This window comes from Acomys minous (genome assembly GCF_964271855.1).
Source record: "Acomys minous genome assembly, chromosome: 12".
In the NCBI taxonomy this organism is placed as follows: Eukaryota; Metazoa; Chordata; class Mammalia; order Rodentia; family Muridae; genus Acomys; species Acomys minous.
Genome location: NC_140493.1, coordinates 47,291,418 through 47,315,909, shown reverse-complemented (window position 1 = coordinate 47,315,909; position 24,492 = coordinate 47,291,418).

Here is a 24,492-nt window from a genome sequence, read left to right as displayed (position 1 = left end):
CTCTTGGGTTGGCGCATCAGTCTCTGTAAGCCTTCTTGGACCTAAGTTAGAATGCAAGGAAGAAGCTGTGAATAAATGTGACCAAAAGTGAAAGAGAAGATTTGGGAACTGACCAAGAAGGAGATAAAGAGAGCACAGCCTAATTCCTTTTCTTAGGCCCTTACCATGGAGGATTTTAGGCAGTGTGCTGGCTCTCTTTTCACACAAAACCCAGGAACACAGAAAGAGTTGCAGGGGATCTACAAGGGCTTCCTTCTGACTGACCCTGTCATTTCAAGTTATTTTGAATATTCAGACCTTTCTTTCTTTCTTTCTCTCTTTCTTTCTTCCTGATGCCCAGGGTGTACTTCAGCCATGACTTATTCTGCTCAGGTATGTGCACAGTTAAGGTATAACGTTCCTTGGGTTTGGGGAAAAGAAGCTTTCAGACTTCACATGCCATCTGGAATGGGGACATGAATCAGTCACTTTTTGGGGGACAGAGGTCAGCTAAGTGCTTGCTGTCTCTGAGGAAAATACATGGTATGTTAAGAAAGTTGCCATCCTGGGGTCAGCAGTCTTAGAAGTCAAAAGGTATCATTGGCTGACTGGTACTCAGTGCCTGGCCTGAAGGTTAATTTCAGAATTCTAGAAACAACAGAACATGGCTCACTAAGAAGTCTGTTTAGAAGACAGATTTGTAAACCACCAGGGACATTCTAATTGTCCTTGGTTTCCACCATCTATCCTTGAGGCCCTGCCTCTCTGTGGTGGTTTGAATGAAAATGGCCCTGTAGGCTCATAGGAAGTGGCACTATTAGGAGGTATATGGCCTTGCTGGAGTAGCTGTGGATCTGTTGGAGCAAGTTGGTTACTATGCATAGGCTTTGAGGTCTTAGAAGCACAAGTCTACCTAGTAGTCTACAGTTCACTTTCTGTGGCTTGGTTCTCGAGATGTAGAACTCTTAGCTGTTTCTCCAGCACTGTGTATGTCTGCCTGCATGCTACCATGCTTTCCACCATGATGATAATGGACTAAACCTGTGCAACTCTCAGTCAGCCTTAATTAATGTTAATTAAATGTTTTCCTTTATAAGAGTTGCTATGGCCATGGTGTCACTTCACAGCAATAGAAACCCAAACTAAGAAACATATATGGTGCCAGGGACTGGGATATTGCTGTGTTAGGCCTGACCATATTTTTCTTTAGAGGAATGTGGACTTTGTGGTTTTGGGTTAGAAAAGAAGTTACATACTTTAGTGGTACTTACTGGGCCAGTACAAGTATGGAAGACAGTGGTATGGAGGATTATTCGAACTTTGGGGGCCTAGCTCAAGAGGTTTCAGAGGAGAAGGAAGAATTATACTATGTGGCCTAGAGAGTGCTCTTGTGATATTTTGGCAAAGACTATGGCTACTTTTTAGCCTTGTTTGAAAAGTCTGCCTGAGGCTAAAGTGAAGAGTTTGTAGCGATTCCATTGGCAGAGGAAATCTCAAAACAGCCTGGTATTGACTCTGTTGTGTGATTATTAGTGTTCACTCTTATTAATATCTATGAAAAAGAGCAAGCTGAGCAAGTAAAAACACAACAATATAGATTGAGGGGAACATGGGCACCAGGAAGTGGAATGGAGCTAAAGGGTGTGTGTTCAAGGAGATAAACAGATTAAAGAAAAGGTTCGAGGCAGGAAGTACTAATGGATCAGGCATGGCAAATTTCATTGCTATTCTGCAGTAGGGACCAGAGGAAAGCATAGTGTCACTAGAATGGGTGACAGCAATTGGATGAATGATATTGTCAACAGAAATTAGGACAATGAAATGGCTTTGCATTGGAGGAAAAAAAAAAAAAAGAACCAAGAATCTTGTCTGGAGTGGTGAGTGAGAGAAGCCATCAGATGATGAGTGGACATAGCAAACTGACATTTGCTGACACATTTGGACATGGATGGATGGAGTGGCAAGGTACAAGGAACTGCACTAACATGTCTTTCTATAGTCACCTATATGTCTCCTGCAAGGATTCTGCCTGACACTTTGACTACCAAGCCATATCCTGGGTCTGGATTTCCCCAAGTGAATTCCATCAGATCCCCTCCCCCCCTGCTCCCCCCCTCTTTCTCTCTCTCACACACACACATTCACACTCTCACACACATACACACTCATATACACAGTCTCACATACATACATACTCATACACACACACACACACACACACACACACACACACACACACACTCCTATTCAATGCTAGCCACCTGTGGCTGATGATACTTAGCAATTCTAGCACAAGAGAAAGAAAACCAAGCTTTGTAAAACCCTTGGGGCCCTTCCAGAGCTTCAGGACTAAATGCCATGGTATGCATAGAGAGCCAGAGTGAAAGGAAGTGGGAAGGAGGCAGTGTGATCACGGGGCCTGGCACAGGACTGCGGGTGGAGACATGGTTTCCAGACTAGTTTATGAAAATCCTGTCAGCTAGAGCACAGCCGGAGGCCAGCAATATCCCTCCTGCAGCCAAAGATGACTGTGGAATCCTACACCACAGAGAAAATTCTTCCAAGTTATTTACTTCAAAACCCTCCAGGATCCGGGTATTTTGTTTGGAGTAGCTGAGTTGTTTTTTGAACTTTGTGAGGGTCCCTCTCTGCTTCGGTGACATCATACATTCCAGTGGCTTCGGTTCCACTACATGCCAGCAACCCTACATGTGCTCCTCCCACCCAGCCTCCTCCAAGCCCCAGACTCACATGTCCTGTTGCTTCTCCTAGACATTCTCTGGGCATCAGGTCCAAAACTGAGGTCTTAGTGAGACCTGAGAATTCTGTCTCCCCTTGTCTTTCCATGTCGGAAATGGGACAATACAGCACCTTGGCTTTGCCCCTAAATGGGTCATACATAGTCTTGTTATTTCTCCCCTTCCTATTGCCGATGTGGTGGCCTGAGCCTTCTTTGCTCTCCCAGGAAATCAGAGGTGACTTTTCTAACTAGTCACCATTCAGTGCATCCCTCCTGTGACCTGTGACCAGCCGCTCGAGTGGTATTTCTCCCACAGCTCCAATTTTTCCCCCTCAGAACATTCTATTCTATCTTGTAACTCCCTCATTTAAGCACACCAGTGTCTTCATGATACTTGATGAGAAAGGTCCCTGCTATTGATAATTGACTTGGCCGCTACCTGCCCTTCTTCTGATCTTTCCTGCTTTACTTCAGGACCGCAGACATCCCACAGGCTTAGCTCCCCTCTGAGACCATGTGGTATCCTGACTCTCTCCTGCCACATCCTATCTTATGCTCTTGCCCTTCTGCTGGTCGCCACCCCGCAGCCTTCAGTCTCCCCTAAGAGCACTCCTGACACTGCTGTTTGAGGTCCTGTTTCCTGTTTCTCCCTTACTGCATCACAGTGGGCATTAATTATTCGCAGGACAGAACCCACAGCTGCCTTGTTTATCATGTTTCATAATTCACCCTTGCCAAAGTTTTCCTGAGGCTTAAATGTTATAGGATTGGCCAGATAGATACGTGGTCTGCTCTGAAGTACCGTGTCAGCACTCATATTAAAAAATGAAACCAACAAATGTGGACCCTCTGCACCCTCAAGAGGCCCTGGTAATTAAGGACAAGGCTAATTATACATGTTGTAGTCTTGGCAGTGAGTTTTGCTTTAGAGTTGCACTTGTTAATTATTCATTATTAATCCTATATGAGCATAATAAAATTACTTGGCACGTGAGTGTGTTTCAGGCTCTATGTTAGGTCATGGAAACTTGGAATTAAAAAATGTTTGGGCCATAACCTCACATCCTTCACCTTCTCACACGGCTATGGGATAGCTCTTTGCCATCTCTCCCCTCTGAAGACTGTACCACAAATAGCTCTGCGCACCAACCATCCAACTCCAGCCAGCCGTAAACACCCCAGACATCTGGAGGTCATTCTGTTTAAAGGCTATCAGTTAAATAAAAAACTGTTTTCAAAGAATTACTTAAAAAAAATCACAGGGTCAAGCCAGGTGTGGTGGCGCATGCCTTTAATCCCAGCACTCAGGAGGCAGAGGCAAGTGGATCGCTGTGAGTTCCAGGCCAGCCTGGTCTACAAAGTGAGTCCAGGACAGCCAAAGCTACACAGAGAAACTCTTCTCTCTAAAAACCAAACCAAATCAAAATCATAGGGCCATGTATATGCCACGACTCAGCACACAACATTGTTTCTCAAGGTGCTCTTAAATCTACTGGAGTCACTGTTTTCACAGACTGGCTTACAGTTGCTGAGTCTCTCATAGCAGACCTTGTCTGGGTCTTGCATAGATTTTTTTCCTCTTGCATAGATTATGCACACATACGTGAGAATGAGCCCACAGCAGAAAAGTCTACCCCTTGTTTACAAAAGTATCAGACTAGAGACAAAGAGTAAGTGTAGCTCCAACTCTACATTTTGTCATCCCTTGTCACTCAAGATGAATTCATAGTCATAGATATCAGTGAGGATGTCAAGATGACCGTCATAGATAGGATCCATTGCTTTTATATATGCCTTTTAAAATGTTATTAGTTTTATAATAAAATTTGATTATGCCTCAATACAAAGATAAGAGGGCACAGAGAGAAAATTTAGAATAGCGAGTGCTTAACTAGACTGAGGGGTAGAGCAAAATAGAGCCCCTTTCACACAGGAGCCATTGAATCATAATTGGCATACTGACATTCGTACACTAACAAGCCTAGCACTTGGTAGGCAGAGGCAAGAGGGTTGTGGGTTACAGGCCAGAATCTAGCAAATAATAGGACCCTATCTCAACTGCTCTGAGGAAGGAAACATAAAAGACATATAGCATCCATGTAAAGAGCCACGTATGGTGGTGCATACCTGTAATTTTACAAGTGGGAAGCTGAGGCAGGAGGATGATCACTTCAAAGCCAGCCTGGGCCACATAAGTTTCAGGCCAGTCTACATTATATAATGAGACCCTGTCTCAATCCACACATGGCACATCTGTGAGTCTATGACCACTGGCATCAGATGAACCTATGAGACTATAGACAATTGAATGAGTCAGGGTGTAGCACCAGAATACTTGGAAAATGAAATAACCCAGACATTTGAAAAAGCTGATGAATTAAGATTATACCATTTACCATTTGTTGGATGGTACTTGACACACAGAAAAGCCAAGAAGGAGAAAGACACAGTGGAGAAACACTGAAAGCTTGATGGAATTACAGGTGATATTTTCACTCTGGTTTGTATTTCAAAGTTTTCCACAGAGAACCTTTATTTTTATAACCATGAAAAAAATTAGAATAAGCATTATTTACTTTCTTCAGAGGAGCACTTGGAGATGCTAGGACATTCCACACTTCAAGCATTTCACAGGATGACTACATTTGAAGTTTCATTGCCTGTGGTCATGGTCCCTGTAATGAGCGTTAGGGGAAGGGCTGCATCTAGACCGTTCTAAAAGGCGCCTGACCTCTAACCTCTTGCTGCTGTTTTGAGGGGAGTAGTGAGTCTTCTGCCTATTCGGTTTCTCTCTTTCCCTTCAGTCTCCTTGGAGTCAGCTGGCTCTGCAGAACAGAGGAAAAGCACCAGGAAGCACATCCTGTAGGCTAACAGTGGAATGATGGCACACTACCTAACAGTGGGATGATGGAGCACTACTTAACAGTGGGATGATGGAGCACTACCTAACAGTGGGATGATGGCACACTATCCAACAGTGGGATGATGGAGCACTACCCAACAGTGGGATGATGGCACACTACCTAACAGTGGGATGATGGCACACTACCTAACAGTGGGATGATGGCACACTACCCAACAGTGGGATGATGGAGCACTACCTAACAGTGGGATGATGGCGCACTACCTAACAGTGGGATAATGGCACACTACCTAACAGTGGGATGATGGCGCACTACCTAACAGTGGGATGATGGAGCACTACCCAACAGTGGGATGATGGCACACTACCCAACAGTGGGATGATGGCACACTACCTAACAGTGGGATGATGGCGCACTACCTAACAGTGGGATGATGGAGCACTACCCAACAGTGGGATGATGGCACACTACCTAACAGTGGGATGATGGCGCACTACCTAACAGTGGGATAATGGCACACTACCTAACAGTGGGATGATGGCGCACTACCCAACAGTGGGATGATGGCACACTACCCAACAGTGGGATGATGGCACACTACCTAACAGTGGGATGATGGAGCACTACCTAACGGGATGATGGCACACTACCTAACAGTGGGATGATGGCACACTACCTAACAGTGGGATGATGGAGCACTACCCAACAGTGGGATGATGGCACACTACCTAACAGTGGGATGATGGAGCACTACCCAACAGTGGGATAATGGCACACTACCTAACAGTGGGATGATGGCACACTACCCAACAGTGGGATGATGGCACACTACCCAACAGTGGGATGATGGCACACTACCTAACAGTGGGATGAAGGAGCACTACCCAACAGTGGGATGATGGCACACTACCCAACAGTGGGATGATGGAGCACTACCCAACAGTGGGATGATGGCACACTACCTAACAGTGGGATGATGGAGCACTACCCAACAGTGGGATGATGGCACACTACCCAACAGTGGGATGATGGAGCACTACCCAATAGTGGGATAATGGCACACTACCTAACAGTGGGATGATGGCACACTACCCAACAGTGGGATGATGGTACACTACCTAACAGTGGGATGATGGAGCACTACCCAATAGTGGGATGATGGCACACTACCCAACAGTGGGATGATGGCGCACTACCTAACAGTGGGATGATGGCACACTACCTAACAGTGGGATGATGGAGCACTACCTAACAGTGGGATGATGGTGCACTACCTAACAATGGAATGATGGCACACTACCTAACAGTGGGATGATGAAGCACTACCCAACAGTGGGATGATGGCACACTACCTAACAGTGGGATGATGGCGCACTACCTAACAGTGGGATAATGGCACACTACCTAACAGTGGGATGATGGCGCACTACCCAACAGTGGGATGATGGCACACTACCCAACAGTGGGATGATGGCACACTACCTAACAGTGGGATGATGGAGCACTACCTAACGGGATGATGGCACACTACCTAACAGTGGGATGATGGCACACTACCTAACAGTGGGATGATGGAGCACTACCCAACAGTGGGATGATGGCACACTACCTAACAGTGGGATGATGGAGCACTACCCAACAGTGGGATAATGGCACACTACCTAACAGTGGGATGATGGCACACTACCCAACAGTGGGATGATGGCACACTACCCAACAGTGGGATGATGGCACACTACCTAACAGTGGGATGATGGAGCACTACCCAACAGTGGGATGATGGCACACTACCCAACAGTGGGATGATGGAGCACTACCCAACAGTGGGATGATGGCACACTACCTAACAGTGGGATGATGGAGCACTACCCAACAGTGGGATGATGGCACACTACCCAACAGTGGGATGATGGAGCACTACCCAATAGTGGGATAATGGCACACTACCTAACAGTGGGATGATGGCACACTACCCAACAGTGGGATGATGGTACACTACCTAACAGTGGGATGATGGAGCACTACCCAATAGTGGGATGATGGCACACTACCCAACAGTGGGATGATGGCGCACTACCTAACAGTGGGATGATGGCACACTACCTAACAGTGGGATGATGGAGCACTACCTAACAGTGGGATGATGGTGCACTACCTAACAATGGAATGATGGCACACTACCTAACAGTGGGATGATGAAGCACTACCCAACAGTGGGATGATGGCACACTACCTAACAGTGGGATGATGGCGCACTACCTAACAGTGGGATAATGGCACACTACCTAACAGTGGGATGATGGCGCACTACCCAACAGTGGGATGATGGCACACTACCCAACAGTGGGATGATGGCACACTACCTAACAGTGGGATGATGGAGCACTACCCAACAGTGGGATGATGGCACACTACCCAACAGTGGGATGATGGAGCACTACCCAACAGTGGGATGATGGCACACTACCTAACAGTGGGATGATGGAGCACTACCCAACAGTGGGATGATGGCACACTACCCAACAGTGGGATGATGGAGCACTACCCAATAGTGGGATAATGGCACACTACCTAACAGTGGGATGATGGCACACTACCCAACAGTGGGATGATGGTACACTACCTAACAGTGGGATGATGGAGCACTACCCAATAGTGGGATGATGGCACACTACCCAACAGTGGGATGATGGCGCACTACCTAACAGTGGGATGATGGCACACTACCTAACAGTGGGATGATGGAGCACTACCTAACAGTGGGATGATGGTGCACTACCTAACAATGGAATGATGGCACACTACCTAACAGTGGGATGATGGCGCACTACCTAACAGTGGGATGATGGTGCACTACCTAACAATGGAATGATGGCACACTACCTAACAATACGATGATGGCACACTACCTAACAGTGGGATGATGGCGCAGTAACTAACAGTAGGATGATGTCACACTACCTTTTCAACTAAATGAGGCTGAATGCACAAGATCGAATGTATTGTTACTTTCCAAGGACCCAGGAATGGCAGAGACCAGACTTGAACCTGAGTGTGTCTAGTAATGTTTGTTTTTTTTCCAGATGCCTCTTCTGGCTCCTGGCACCACTTGAGGTTCACGGTCGCCATCACGGGTGTGAGGCAAGCTGCATCACCTCATTCTCACAGGCCAGAGCTCCATCCTCAGAGCATTAAGTGCCTTAGCCATGGACTGGCACCCAGGTGGGTGGCAAGCCCACACTTTCCATTACCCAACTGAGAGCTGTTGGACTGTTCTCCCACCCACGATTTCCCTTCAAGTTTCAAAAGGTGGTGACATATGACAGGGACCCTGGGTGACCCAGCATCTTCCAGTGAATTCCTGCTGTTCACAGCATAGGGAGGGCACTACATTTACTGGAAGCTCTAGAGACTCCCTCTCAGAAGAACAGTAGATCCTCCATTCAGATCATCTGGAGCTCAGGGTGAGAAGGGAGGAAGGTATGGGAGAGAGAGAGAGAGAGAGAGAGAGAGAGAGAGAGAGAGAGAGAGAGAGAGAGAGAGAGAGAGAGAGGGAGATCCTGAAATCCCCAGAGCAAAAATAGCCTTGCCTTTCTCTCCACTCTCACCAGCTAGCCAGTGGGAGGGTAGGAGCAGGGTTTCTGAAACTCTGCCCAGTGTTTACACAAGGAGGTACTTGCAGTTTCCTTGCTGGTTTTAAACATAGGAGCACCACTCAGATGTGAGTCCCCATGAGGATGTGAGCCTGAGACCACGTGTGCCAAATATACTGACACAAGCATGTGCTCCTCAAACACCATGGGCTGTGGTAAGTTATGCTGAATATGTCTGTCCTCCACCTCATCTCGTGTCACATACAAGTGTCCATGTCTGAGTTTTTTCCAGAAGCAATCTTGGGATAAAATGCATGTTTGGGGGAAGTGTGTGGGAGACCACGCAGACGTCCCACATAAGGGGACTAATCTTGATGGTTAGTGTTGATTGTGAACTTGGTGGGATTTATGATCATAGTGGAAAGAAATCTATGGGCATGTGAAGGAATCTAGATTAAGTTAACTCATCATAAAAAACACACCCTAAATATAATCAGCACCATGCCATGGGCTGGGGTCCTCAACTGAATAGTAGGAGAAAAGAGTTGCATATAGGCATCCATTACTGTCTGTTTCCTGACCATGAAGCCAATGTGACCAGCTACTTCATTCTCCTGATGCCTTCCACGCAATAATAGAATACATCCCCAGAAACCTTTCCTCTTGTTAAGCTGCCTTTGTCAAGTGTTTTGTTACAGCAATGAGACAGTAACTAATACACAAGGGGATCTAAGAAAACCCACTGGCCTGATCCCAGAATGCTATCAACTCCAAAGAGGACCACAGGTGTTTGAGGTCTTTCCCCCTTGGGAGATCTAGGAGAAGGCACAGACCATGAGTCAGAATCATAGCCACTGGGGCAGGAAGAAGTAGGAGATTGTGTCCATTAGCCTTGACACCTTGTTACGGTGGAGGGCTGCTTCATGAGGGTCATTGTGAAAACAAATGTCACATCCATGTTGGTTTCTGTAATGAGTGGGGCCATGAAATACCAGACAAAGCCCTCAGAAACAGACTAGTACTAGTGTTAGTATGAACATTTCTCTGTCTTCTAACTCTAAACTGGCTTCATTTGTAAAATAGGAAGTCATTGGACCTTTGTCCCAAATCTCAAGTCTTATCTTTCCCTCCTCTCTCCAGCTCAATCCATCCCAGTCACCCTGTTTGACTCCCAGCCCTCAGCCAAGGACCCTCTTGCCTTGGGGACTTTGCTTCTGTTGTGTTCTGCAATGTGTTAGCCCGACATTTTTTCCCTTATAATAAATGCCTGCGAGACCAACTTCAAGGAGGAGGAACTGATGTTGACTCGTGGTTTCTGGTGTAGTTTATGTTTGGCTGACTCCACTACTGTGGGCCTACAGTGAGGCAAACATCATGGTGGTGGGGTCAAGTTGCTTAAATCATGGCAGCCAGGAAGCAGAGAGGAACAGAAAGGGGGCAAAGGTGAGATACCTTGTCTTAGTTAGGGTTTCTATTGCTTGAAACACCATGTCTAAAAGCAATTCAGGGAGTAAAGGGTTTACTTACCGTACACTCCCAGATCATAACCCATTATTGGAGGAAATCAGGACAGAAACCCAAGTAGAGCAGGAACCTGGAGGGAGTTGCTGATGCAGCAGCTATGAAGGAGTATTGCTTACTGGCTTGCTTCACATGGCTTTCTCAGCCTGTTTCTTACAGAACCCAGAACCACCAGCCCAGGGAGGGCCTCACCCACAGTGGACTGGGCCCTCCTTCATTGATTGCTAATGAAGAAAATGCTCTACAAGCTTGCCTACAGCTGATCTTATGAAGACATACTGTCAATCGAGGTGCCTTCCTTTCAGAAAACTCTAGTTCCTGTCAGATTGACACACACACACACACACACACACACACACACACACACACACACCTATCCACCACATGTCTTTTAAAGGCACATTACCAGAGACCTACTTCGTCTAACCAAACTACACTACCCCTCCACAATGGGTCCATCACTGGATTAAACCAGAAGCGAGGTATGAGCCTTTATGACCCAACTACTTTCCCAAACCAGAACCTGCCAGGTAGGGACTCAACCCATGAATCTGGGGTGGGCTGTCCACATAGCATCCACACAAATACAAGGCCAACTCCCTCAGTACCTTCTAGTCATTGCTCTTCATCACACCTTCCATAGCACTGTACTTCTGGTTGATAACCCATCTCTCCTTCCCATTTTTAAAAAAATTCTTAACAGCACTTAGAACCATTTATAATAAGTTTTCTGTACTCACCTTACCCTCTTATTAAATTTTCCCCATCAACCCCCAATAGAGCATAACAAACACAGTAAGAATGTTTCTTTTGCCTATTCTTGTTGGTATAGTCTAAAGCAATGCCTGGCAATAACATTTATATGAGAGAGAGAGAGAGAGAGAGAGAGAGAGAGAGAGAGAGAGAGAGAGAGAGGAGAGAGGGAGGAGGAGAGGAGAGAAAGAAAGGAGAGAGGTTAAGATTTTGACTTCTGGAATCACATGCACTAATTCAGTTTCTAAAATATTCTTTTAAAGGACATTATTATTATTATTATTATTATTATTATTATTATTATTATTATTATTATTATTATTATGTGTGTGTTGTGTGCATCTGTGTATACCTGTTGTAAGCTTCAGTTGGTTACAAGGTTGTAAGCCATCTTAAGTGCTGGGAATTAAACCTATCTGTTCCTCTGCAAAAGCAGCAACTGATGAACCATCTTTCCAGTCCCATCAACTTCACTTTTATTTCCACAATTTAAATTATCTATCCAAACATTAGTTTCCTGATTCAGAAAATGAGAGAAAAAGTAGGACATTCCTATTCTGAAAGGGATAAGGGATAAAGTATGTTAAACACTGCTAGGCTCCTGTCTGCAAGCATAGTAAAGTATCATTAAAAGTGTCATGGGTTGGCTCTCTCCCATGGGTGGGTCTTGGGTAGGGCCAGGCATTGATTGGACATTCCCTCAATCTCTGTTCTACCTGTTCTATCTTTATCCCTGCACATCTTGTAGGCAGAGTGAGTTTTGGGTTGAAAGTTTTATGGGTGAGTTGGTGTTCTCCTCCCTCTACTAGAAGACTTGTCTATTTAGAGGGTGTTTTCTTCAGCCTTTATGGCTCTTGCTACCACTTAGCAGCACTTTGAAACAGATGCTGAGACTCACAGCGAAACATTAAGCACTGTGTAGGGACTGTTGTGATAAAGTAGGAGGAAGAAAAAAGGGACCTGGAAGAGAAAGGAGCTCCACAAGAAGACCAACAGAGTCAACTAACCAGGGCCCAGAAGGACTTGCTGAGATTTAAGAATCACCCAGGTGCATGGACTGGACCTAGGCCCTCTGCAAAGATTTAGCCATTGGGCAACTTAGGCTTCATGTGTGTCACCTGGTAAGGGGAGTGGGAGCTTTCTCTGACAACTACTCTCTTGCCAGCTTTATGATCACTTCTCCCTGGCATGACTGCCTTACCAGGCCACAGGGGAAGAGAACAAGCTCAGTCCTGATGCTACTTGATGAGCTGGGGTGGATTGGAAGTGGGGCTCCCCTTCTTTGAGGAATAGGGGAGGATGATGGGGGAGAGGGATGGAGGGTGGGACTGGGAAGTGAGGAGGTATGGAGCTATGATCGGGATATAAAGTGAATAAATAAAAAAATTAAACACTCAGTGCCTAGCACATAATGTATCTTTTGAGAAAAATATACTTTTTTTTTTAAAGTTTCAGTTTCAACTTCTTTGGTGGCATCACTGACGTCTTAGTAGAAAATTGAAACAGCTCATGGAAACAGATGTGAGAAAACAAACAAAGAAAGGATGTAAAATGTATGTAAAGAATTAGCAAAGTTTCATAAACATACACACACCCACATAAGGAGAGAAAAGGCCAGGCGTACATTTGTTACAATACTTACAGTGGTTATTTTACAGCAATCTGGAGGGGCTATGGATTTTGCATTTATACTACCTTTATACTTAACAATTCACATAAGGAATTATGTGACTTTTACATTTTAAAAAAGGTAATGAACATGGGTAAAGAAAACGTAAGGCCCTTCAGTAAAATATGGTTGTGATGCTGACGTCTCCGACTTGGTCTTGAAGGCTTGCATCACAGCCTGACTTCCCTGAGTCAAAGAATTCACTGTGCTAACACACCCAGACTATCTTCTTTAAAGCTTACACTCCTACCCAATGGCTAGTAGCCACCACACACATGGAGAAACAGCCCTCTTCCTCAGCAACTTCCTGCAATCACCCAGAATCCCAGAGGGGAGTAATCTACATAGAACACATTAGCCTTTTAGGGGTATTCCAAGTTTAGCAAGCCATCATTCGGTTTCTTATAGCAGTTCAGAGAAGAATGGCAGAGAGCTGGGTTGCAGCCCAGCTCCTCCTTTGCCCGTCCTGAAGGAGCCCTGCACACACGGACCTCTCCTGCCATTCCACCGGGTCCTGCCCCTGGAGAAGGATGGGGGAATGGGGACATGAGCCATTCATGTACTCCACATCTGTGACCCTGAGAGAATCTAGAATCATCTAAAAGATGGACATGGGGGCATGCCTGCAGCCAGTAGTTCTCAACCTGTGGTCCTAGACCCTTTGGGGGGGGGATGTCAAACTCCCTATCACAGAGGTTACCAGATACCCCGCATATCAGGCATTTACATTATGATTCATAACAGTAGCAAGATGACAGTTATGAAGTAGCAATGAAACACCTTTTGGTTGGGGGTCACCACAGCATGAGGAACTGCATGAAGGGTCGCAGCATTAGGAAGGTCAGGATCCACTACTGTAGGGAATTATCTTGATAATGTTAATTAATATAAGACCTGTTTTAATGCTGGTTGGGATGGCTCCCTGCTTGGGCTTTTGGACAATGTAAATGCAGATGAGGAGTTGGGGAGCAGTGTGCACTCACTGCTTTTTGCTTCAAGCTCCCGACACCTCAGCTTCCCTAATGTTGTGGACCGTGCCCTTGAACTGTGAGCCAGAATAAACCCATTCTCCTTTAAGTTGATTCCTTTGGGTATTTTATCCCATTAATAGGAAAACAAGCTAAGGCAATTCTGTACCTTGTGACCTTAGCATTCAGATGCCATTTTAGAAGACGGGGAAGAATCTCCTTCATGGGCCGCACTACTCTAGTTGTCACCAAATGGGTTGGTTATATTTTTAATTACCTGAAAATAGGAGAGGGGTATAAAACAGACTTCACATTCAATCTCCGAATGTCTGCTGACTGACTGCATGCATGGCTCATATAATGATGCATCAGGATGTTTCTTCTGGAACTTAGGAATCATAGTTGACAAGCGGGTGGCCTCTGTCGTCCAGCACCCAGCTTTATCCAGCACTGGTTCCTTGGAGGGCTGGGTGGGAGGTCAGCCTCCGCTGTTCTGACTCTTCCACAAGGCATTGCTGGAACTCAGCAGGATACTTGTTTCTTGCTGACCCCAGGAACAAAGGAGAGTGGGAGGACAGGGCCCAGGAAAAGCAAAGAGCTAAGAGGAAAGAACTACAGTGGCTGAACACCAGCAGCAGGTTTCTCTTGACCTATACTCATCATTTGGAAAATTCTAGAAGATGAGATGATAGGTAGAAATGGTCATTTATGCTGCTTAGAAGAAACTGTAGTACCGGGGTGTGTGGGGGAATCTGTTTTTTGTGGGTGTCTGGGGTTGTGAATGCAACCATGAGTGTGAGTACTGTCGATGTGTGGGATGTGTGCAGGAGGAGGGGGAGGGATTCCCCTCACGGGGAATAGCAACCACTAGTAGAAGAAGCATAGTGACTGTCAGCAGATGGCAGTGCGTCACTTTGCCTGTCAGCTATAAATATGGCAGTGGCTGGCCCACACTTCAGTGGAATGTCAGTGCCGATTCTTCTGACACCTACAGAATCTGTGCACTGTGAATGCAAGCCCCAGATCCCAGGACAAGCTCCTGCAGGTGAGATACAATCTTTGTATGTCAAGGGTCACCCTCAGTGGGTAGGATCTCAAAGTGGGTGGTCCTTTTAGAGACTCCATTGGATGCAGAAAGATGGAGGGACAAGGCGACAGATTGGCTGTCTGTAACATAGCCAAAATGGCTGCCTACACATGGTGACCATTCTGGATCAATGCTTCCAAGCCTTGGGAATCTTATTCCCAAGATGCTTCATGCCCGCCTTCCCTGCCTGGGAAGAAGATCGGGTGTAGAGGTGCCTGGGGTGTAGACATTGATTATCTTTTCTTTTTTTTTGAAATAAAAATATTACAGTGCACTGAAATATAGACACGGAGTTACAACTCATTTAATCCCTTCGTCTGGAAGCAAAGACAGCGTATCCACTCCTTTCCCCCCTCATCCTCACTGTGCTGTCTCACAGGAAATACTCATACAACATGGAAACAGTGGGGAAGTCCCCTGGATGTGGGCCTCCCCCACTGTCATCACAGTTGACGAAGGGAAGGGAAGGAGCGATGAATGTGGTGAGGCCCATGAAGGAAAGACTGTCCTTTTGAAAGTGTACATTTGCTTCTCCGAATTTTACTCACCCGAGGCAGGATATCCTTTCAAAATGGCATAGGTAGAGTCTTGGGCATCAGGCCATGGGTTCGCTTCCAGGGCCCCCACCAACACGCACTGACACAAAGTCTTAATTTTGTTTTCGGTTTGTCTCTGGAGGTGAAATTGCGATTTCTACAGGGCTCTGAAGTGACGTGTCACCCAAGGATACACAAGTAGAACAGGAAGGGAGGGAGATAAAGAAGAAAGAAAAGAGGTAGCGCCAGAGGACTTTGGAGATACTTCCCAGGGGCCCCTGGGAGTAGGAAGGGAGATTGTAGTTCGGAAGGTCCTTGAAAACGGAGTCGGTTATGGTCCATAGAAGAGACCAGGCAGGGGAGAAAGAGGCAAGAGGAGACATGTGCTCAGGGGTCTCCACATTCCCTTCCAAGCTTTACCAGAGGAATACGGGTCCTCAAAGGAACAGTCTGGAGGCAGGGCGGATGGGATTTGAGTGTGGGACGCACAGTAGTAAGCAGCAGCCTGCAGGCTTTCGGAATGAGTCAGGGGCTGGCTGCCCACAGTGGTATTTTCCACCCCAGGCCATATGGGCTGATTCTGAGCTTCAGAGGAAACCACTTGGCAAGAGACAGGCTGAGAAATCTTAAATCATACACCAATTTCTTCCTCTCCCACACTCCACAGGACCTCTGGCTCTGGCCTGCATAAACATAACTGCATACCACCTCAACCCCAGCACATGCATACACATCCCCACCAGCACGAGGAGTGCATCCATATACACGTGTACACACACACATACACACACACTCACCAGCACAAGGAGGACATCCATATATACAGATACACACACACTACACACTGGCACACATGCACACACACACACACACAAATACATACATATCAAAACACACACATCTCATACACATGCACGCACACACACATATACACCACAACTCATAGACTTATAGATCACACCACACACATCATACACACACACATGGATATATGCCTGTACTCACATATCACACCGCGCACACACACATGCATATGCACACACACACACTACACATACACACATACTGAAATGATCCATAATCTGAATGCTTCATAACTCTCGGTCCCAACACATGCAGTGTATTCACTCCCTCATCCTCTCCATCATATGGTTCTATGTATCAGTAAGTAGCCATGCACCATGGAAACTCTGCTGTACATGGCCTTGCCCATTATAAACATCACAGTTGCAGAGGGCCAGGAAATAAGCACAGGAATTTACCGAAGCACAGTGAAGAATATATCAAACCCTCTGAAACTTCCTGTTGGAACGAGATGGAAATTTGTGCAGTTGTTTCTCTATAAACATGTCTTAATGGGCCTTTGAAGTTGGAAAAGCAAACTTCCAAACATCTCTGGCTTGCCCTACTTAGGTCATGAGAATACACTAGCTGTGTTATCTGAGAAGATAAAACAAGTTCTTTCTTTCTTTTTTTCTTTTCCTAATGTGCTCAGGGGAAAAGGTAAGATCCAGGATCTGGACTAAGAGACAGAAACTATGAATTAGTTCTCTCTAGATTTCACAAGCTGGTGGGACACTGCGCCTAAAACAGGCAGGCTAAGAAATTAGAATGACCTAGTATACTTTCACAGTTTCCTGATGCTCTGTGGGCTGTGTTCATACCCTTGTTCCTTAGTAAGAGTTGACCTGAACAGCAAGTCTGAGCAGAGGGTGAGGGAAGGAATCATCGAGGGCAAGGCCTTCCAGGAAGAAGTCAGCAGATGAAAGGTAAGAGAGGAAAGGGTCGGTTTGGCTACAGTACATCATTTGTGGGACATCAAGCTCAGGACCACAAGCAGGTACGCAGGAGGAGGCCACCTAAGAAGCACACTCACATAGCCCAAGCAATTAGTCACATAACATCCACAATCAAGAGCCGAAAGAAACTCACGCATCCATGCTGCTTGCTTGCTTAGTAGTTCTCTTCACTTTTATACAGTTCAGAGCCCAGCCTAGGGGATGGTGTTGCCCATAGTGGGCTGTGCTCTTCTTATATCAATTAAGATTCTTATATCAATCAATTCAGGCAGTCTCCACAGACACGCCTGCAACCCAACCAGATCAACATATTTTCACATTGAGACTTTTCCCCCAGGTGATTCTAGGTTATGTCAACTTGACAGTTAAAACTAACCAGCATAATAAACAAAGGCCCCTGAGCACTGGCCTGTGGTTAGACATCCTACCGGCTCCTCAGAAAGATCAGCCCCAACTCTGTTTCTGCAGGCGTGACTAGGTTGTGCCAAGCTGACATAAAAACAAACCAAGACCGGGTCAGATCTTCTGGTTGTGGTTTTATGTGCCTAAAAGCACAGGCCATTGTTTTCCCCTTCCTTTAGAAGCAAGCCAAAGCTTTGGATTCATGATGGTATAGAAAAAGCTGTGGTCAAACCCAATCAGATGGCCCCATTAACCAAGACACGGCGTCTAGTTTCCATTACCTCATTCTTAAGAGCTTCCTGTCATCAGGGAGAAGATGAGACTCAGATGGCCCTAACACAGACCTGTTCTTCCTCCCTCTCTTTCCCATAGAGAAGCTGATGCTGGAAAGGTGGGCAGAGCATTCCGGGGAGTCTTCGAGGAGAAGGTCTCAGAGTCAGGAAGGAACAGGGAGCTGCTTGGTCAGAAACATCAGTAGGCAAAATTCTCTCAGGGCCAAATCATGGCAGACACTGTGTGGCAGTCTTCTGCATACAATTGTTTATTGTCTTGTCACATAAAATGACTGAAGGGACAAACATTTAACCCAGTACCAAAAAAGGACACCAGACTCCTGCCCAAGGTCATAATGCTGAAAGCTTTGAGCCTAGCCATCTGGCACAAGAGCTGTGCCCAAGCATCTATGTAAGGCATCTGATCTAGGTGTCACTGTGGTGTAAGGAGGGACAGGAACAGGCTCTTTCAGGACTAGCTGGTAGGAACTACACACTGGTCCACTGATTGCAGGGGTGGTGCCAAGTTGGGGGTCCTTCCTGGCAGTGTAGTAAAGTGAACACTAGGCATGAAGGGCTGCTGGAAACCATTAGGGTGGACCTTGAGGAACTCCTATAAGTCCCTAGAGATGTAGTGGATCTAGACTCTACCTCCATTGTGGAGTGGCAGGAGGCAATCAGGCAGAGCAGGCCTGGGAGGCCTGAGGCCTGCAGGCCTGGGCTTGACTCCTGCTAGCTGCCCCATAGGCAGCTATGGAGCCTCTCACGTGGTCCTGCTACCTTCCTGGAGACTGAGGCCAGATGGCATAGCTCTCAGCAGAAGGCACAGGAAGGCTTCTAGAAATTCTGCTCTGCACTGTACTGGCTTGAGCCACCCAACTAAATGGCCGACGATGTCACCGGTATGAGCTAGCCCACCAGGTGACATCACCGGTTCCTCTTGGCTCTGCTATGGGTTTCCAGTTAGAAGAATGTGAAAGGTCAGTGGTGTGGTGTGGTCTCTGCTCGCAGCCACCACCATTCATGTAGAATGCCTCTGGGCATAGCTTGGGTGGAGATTTCTAAGATTGGTCATAGAGACAGAGTCTGACAAGACAAAAGGCATAGAAGCCAAAAAGAGAGACACCTTGTCACCCATGCCCACTACTTAGCGAGTCATTTCTGCCATTCCCAAATATGTCTTCCCAGACTGCAAATCCTGATCTCATAAGGAAATCTCTCCATGCCTACCTGAGATACATGACACAATGTTACACATCCATATGCAAACAAAGCCATTACTCATCAACTCATCCTTTACCCACTATTTTTCTCTTTGAGGAGGAGGGGGGAAAAAGCTAAAATCTGCTCCTTTGGCAGGAATTTTGTCAATGGTATAGCCTTTTCATCTATAATCCATACAGACTTGAGAGACTCAGAAATTAATTTCCGAACACCCAATTGTTTCATGTGTGAGCGAACATGACTGGCATGCAACATATTATGTTGTTGATAGATTTTAAGAAAAGAAAAAATTTAAAATGAGGATATTGTCTATAGCATTGTTTTTCTTCTAAATCTGTCTAAATCATAGTGTGTACGCATTGCATTGCAGAGCCAAGCAGCCTCTGATGTCTTGAATGGTAATGCTGGCTTGCCTAAAGTAACCCCAGCAGTCACAAAAACCGTATGAGGAAAGTTCCATAGAGACAGACACATCTTCCAAAAATGTCCCTTACCATTGATGCCACTTTAGACCTTCCTCATTACAAGTCACTATATTTCTTTGTTCAGAATGGGAGGTTGATCACGGCCAAAGACTTGTGACTCACCGCAGCCTATGGTTATGATCACACATGGGATTTCTAGCTCCAATGCATGGGACACTGGCGGCTTGCAGTCTCCATCCTGGAGGCTCAGGGTTCTTTAGAAGCCATGAGGAGACACTGGGGCTCAGCAGACTGTGATTTCAGAAGTCTGCCCAGGTCAAATTTACATGTTCTCAGTGTCCAGGTGCAGTTCTTCCTCTTTTTAATGCCTTGGTTTATTTATAGCTCGTCCTTCAAAGGGCAATGAGCTGTAGGATTCACTTTGCAGATGATAAACTTTTAGAGATCCTAGGACAAAAGAAGTTCTTCATGCAGATGGCAGAAGAGGCTAAGAGATGGAGTGCTCACATTAACAAACTCTGGTGGGGAATGTTGCATGCTGGGAGAGTCCCCTGATGCAGACCTGCCATTTTCCTCCTGAGCAGCTGCAGTGTGCTTGCCCCTCCACATACATCTTCTCTGGGAGAATTTCTTTCCTCTTCAGAGCACCCATGGTGGGTGGAGATGCATGTCTCTCAAAGCAGCCAAGAGGCTAGATAACCTCTAGCATACAGTGGCAGGAAGCTTCAGGGTCTGGCTTCAGAGTCCAGGCCACAGTGAGGAAGGATCCAAAACAGAGGCAGAGACATTAGCACATTTGGATGTAGATGGATTTTAATTCAGAACATGTCTACTCTGGCAAGGGATCACATCCAAAGACCTTCTAGGTCTGTGTGATCCAGCAGGAATGCAGACACACCTTTAATCACAGGAACCAGAGGCAAGCAGATCTCGAAAAGCTTAGGTCCAGGCATGGTAGAACATGCCATTAATCCCAGCACTCAGGAGACAGAGGCATGAAGATCTCTGAGTTTTAGTCAGTTCTGTTCAGGACTTCAGTTGAGTCAGTGAGTTGAGAGGCTGTGAAGTGGAGTTGAGTTCACAGTAGTTTAATTTGTGGAATTCAGAGGCAGTTTTTTTTTTAAACCAGGAGAGTTTTACAGAGACAGGTTTAAGAGAGAACAAACTAGACACAGGTGAAGACAGAATGAGAAGGAGCCAGAAGACTAGAACAGATTGTTAGAGTTAGTTTGAGGCCAAGCGGAACAATTCAGTGAGAAAATGAGAGAAGCCAGATTCAATCAGTCAGCTTGGAGAGGAGTTTGAGCCAGAACAGCTGTGCTGGACCCAGAAAGAGCTAGAATTTCTGACTTTATTCAGCAAGCAGTAAGATTCAAGGGCTGACAATAATTCTATGCCTAGGTTAGATTAGAGGCTTCCAGGACTAGGCCTAGGTTAGCAGATAGAGCCAGTAAGCCTCTGAGACTACAATTAAGTCAGGCAAATAAAAGATATGTTTTACATTTGGACCCTGAACTGAGACTTTGGCAAGACATTCTCCTGATCTGCCAGGACCTACCTGCTCTAGACAGCTCATGTCATGTGTAGCTGTACTCGCTGCCTGCCTAGTCATATGGCATAGGTATACAGTCTGCTTGATCTAGAGACCTGGCTCTTCCTAATTTGGTTTATCTTCCTCTGATATTTGCCCACATAGACCAGCTTTTCCTCTAGCTCCATGTTCTCAGACCAGAGCTATAGTGGAGTCAAGGCTTCTCGGAGGAGATATAAGTCCTTTCTTCCTCACTCTGCCCATATTCGGCGGGACATACAATTATACCCAATGGCTGTTGGAGTACAAATATATGGGAACAAACACTGGGGAGCTCTGAGTTCCATTCATAGGAAAGAGAGATCCAGTGAGGTACAAGAAGCCTGAGACAATCTCACTGGTTATCATGGAGGACCGGCAAAGGGTTTGGACGAGCCCTGGACCCCACTTCACTTTGGGAGGCACACAGCCCCAGTCTCAGTGACATTTTGGTAGAATCTAAGAGTTGCCACTGTAGCCATGCTTGCTTCTGAGCCCCTTGCCCTGGGCTCTGTCTCTCTGCTAACCATCATATGCTATCTTGCCTCTGAAGGCCAGAGAACCAGCTCTCGTGGTCACAGTGGAGACAGGAATAACTTCCAGGGATGTTTATCTTTGGGACACCTTGGCAGGATGTTTTCATTACCATATGTTTTGGGTCACACTCAGAGCTATACGGGGGTGGGGGGTGGTGGTGGTGCATATGGCCCATAGAGGTCTGATGAGACACACCTTTTAGGCTCTACAGTTTTGCCCTGGGTGGGTGGTGTAAGGCTGTTAAGCGTAAGAAGAAGAAGAAGAAGAAAAGAGGGAAGTAGGTTATGTTAAATTGCATTTAGACTCTGCTGTAACATGGCCGACCGAAAAGTTTGCTCTGAGACTTACTAAGAGAATGTGATACGGTGGGTGATTTGTTTGGCCTACGGACAATACAAAGATTTGCTTGGGACCAGTGGGACTAACTGGTTTTCAGACATAGGACAGGATGTACAGACCCTGGAACACCTATTTGAGATCCCAGGACAAGGCGAAATAGAGTGTGGCTAATCAAAATGAGAGGGAGACTAGGGACAAGGTCATGGGGGGGGGCGGGGGGAGAAGGGGTGAGGCTGTGGGTGAAGGAGCTGGGCAACTCATCGTTTACACAGGAAACTGTTAGCAAAGCAAGGAAGCTAAGAGAAGGTTCTGTTCAGAGCTATAGAAGTGACGCAAAGAGGAACTGCAAGTTCTGCTGCTGCCCAGCTAGTGGAGGTGTAAGAGGCTGGTGGCACATGTGGGACGGACCATCACATTTCCTAGAAGGAAACCAGAAAGACCTGTGTAACAGGGGACAGGGCATTTGTGCTGCGGAGAACCATGGGTGAGTGGAGTCAGGCAGAAACTGGGGAAAGAGATCACCTGAAGGTGGATTTATAGCTGGTAAGAGGCCAGCTACCCAGAGGTGTTACTCATTCAGAACTGTAGACATGTGAATTACATGTAAACCTGTGATCCTCCTGCCTTGGAGCTTCCTAAGGACCTGTGATTACAGATTTCACCAATAGGCCTCATTAGGAATCTTTGTTTTTAATGAACCATTTGGGCTCTGCACTCTTTTTTATGTGTGTTTCTATTTTATTTTATTTTATTGGTGGTAATGATTTTATTTTTTTATTTATTTTTAAATTTCAATTAATTTATTCAGATTACAACTCAGTTGTTATCCCATCACTTATATCCTCCTGGTCCTCCCCTCCCTCCAGCTTTCACCCTATTCCCCTTCACTTGGTCTATGACAGAGGGGGACCTCCTCCCGCACTACATGGTCATAGGCTATCAAGTCTCATCTTGGTAGTTTGCTTATTCTTTCTCTGAGTGCCACCAGGCCTCCTCACCAAGAGGAAGTGGTCAAATATGGGGCACCAGAGTTCATGTCGGAGTCAGTCTCCGCCCTCCACTCAACTGTGGAGAATGTCCTGTCCATTGGCTAGATCTGAGTAGGGGTTTGATGTTTACTGCTTGTATTGTCCTTGGTTAGTGCAGTAGTTTGGGGCTCTACACTCTTAACCTGGTCCTGCTATAGTCACATATGGAATAGGATAACCTGAGAAGAGCCATCCTTCCCAGCTTTGGGGAAGATACAGGGAGCCCCAAGATCTTGCATATCTACTGCCTCTTTTGGGGAGAGACAGAAGGCACCTGCAGGGATATCTCACGATTCTTTTAAAAGAGATCACTTACCTCATGGAATTTCCCTCTAGAAGGAAATGGGATGTACCTGGCTTCCAGCAAATGTCCACACTTCCTTCCTGCTCCAGCTTGACGGTCATTCTAGTTCTTCATAGATGGCCTCCATTCTTAATGACCTCTGTGTGACCCTAACCTGGGGGTGTTCTGTGACCTCCCTGACCTTTCCATAGGAAGAGCAGGGTTCAAGAGATCTTCAACAGTCAGCTGCTCGTACCAGAGGTGGTCAGGGGCTGGCTAGGGTGTTTCCAGATTCACTGCTTTTTATTCGAGAATGGAAGAAATGGCCACACAGATTGCAAAGTAGCACGAAACTATGCAAAAGCAAAGCAATGGTACAGATCTGAAAATACACTGTCAAGAGTGACAACAGGCCTCAAATGCAATTTGAAGTTTCCTTTTTTGGTGTTCAGGAGGAGGAGGAGTTTGGTGGTGGAGGAGGCGTAGCTTGGATGGTTCTTCACAGATTGGGTCATGTGATCTTTCTCTGCTGAGCATGTTTCTTCCATAATACATCCAATTTTAGTAACACACACACACACACACACACACACACACACACACACACACACACATTATGCACAGCGATGAGATGGTAAATAGCTGGGTGTCCCTAAATAGTTGGGGACACAGTTTTGCCTTCTTGCGTATGCATACCATGCCAGTTTCTAGAATGTGTTCCACTAGAAATAGGAAGTTACAGAGAAATTGTGGTGAGGGTCATTTATTTCCATAGTGTAAAGCAGGTACCTAGGCAGTGGTATGCAGCTGTGGGACCTGTGATTGATGACAAGTTGCTAGGCACATTGAGAGGGGTGTGCCCATAGTTCAAGCCAAGTGGAATAACAGGTTGATAAGCTCTTC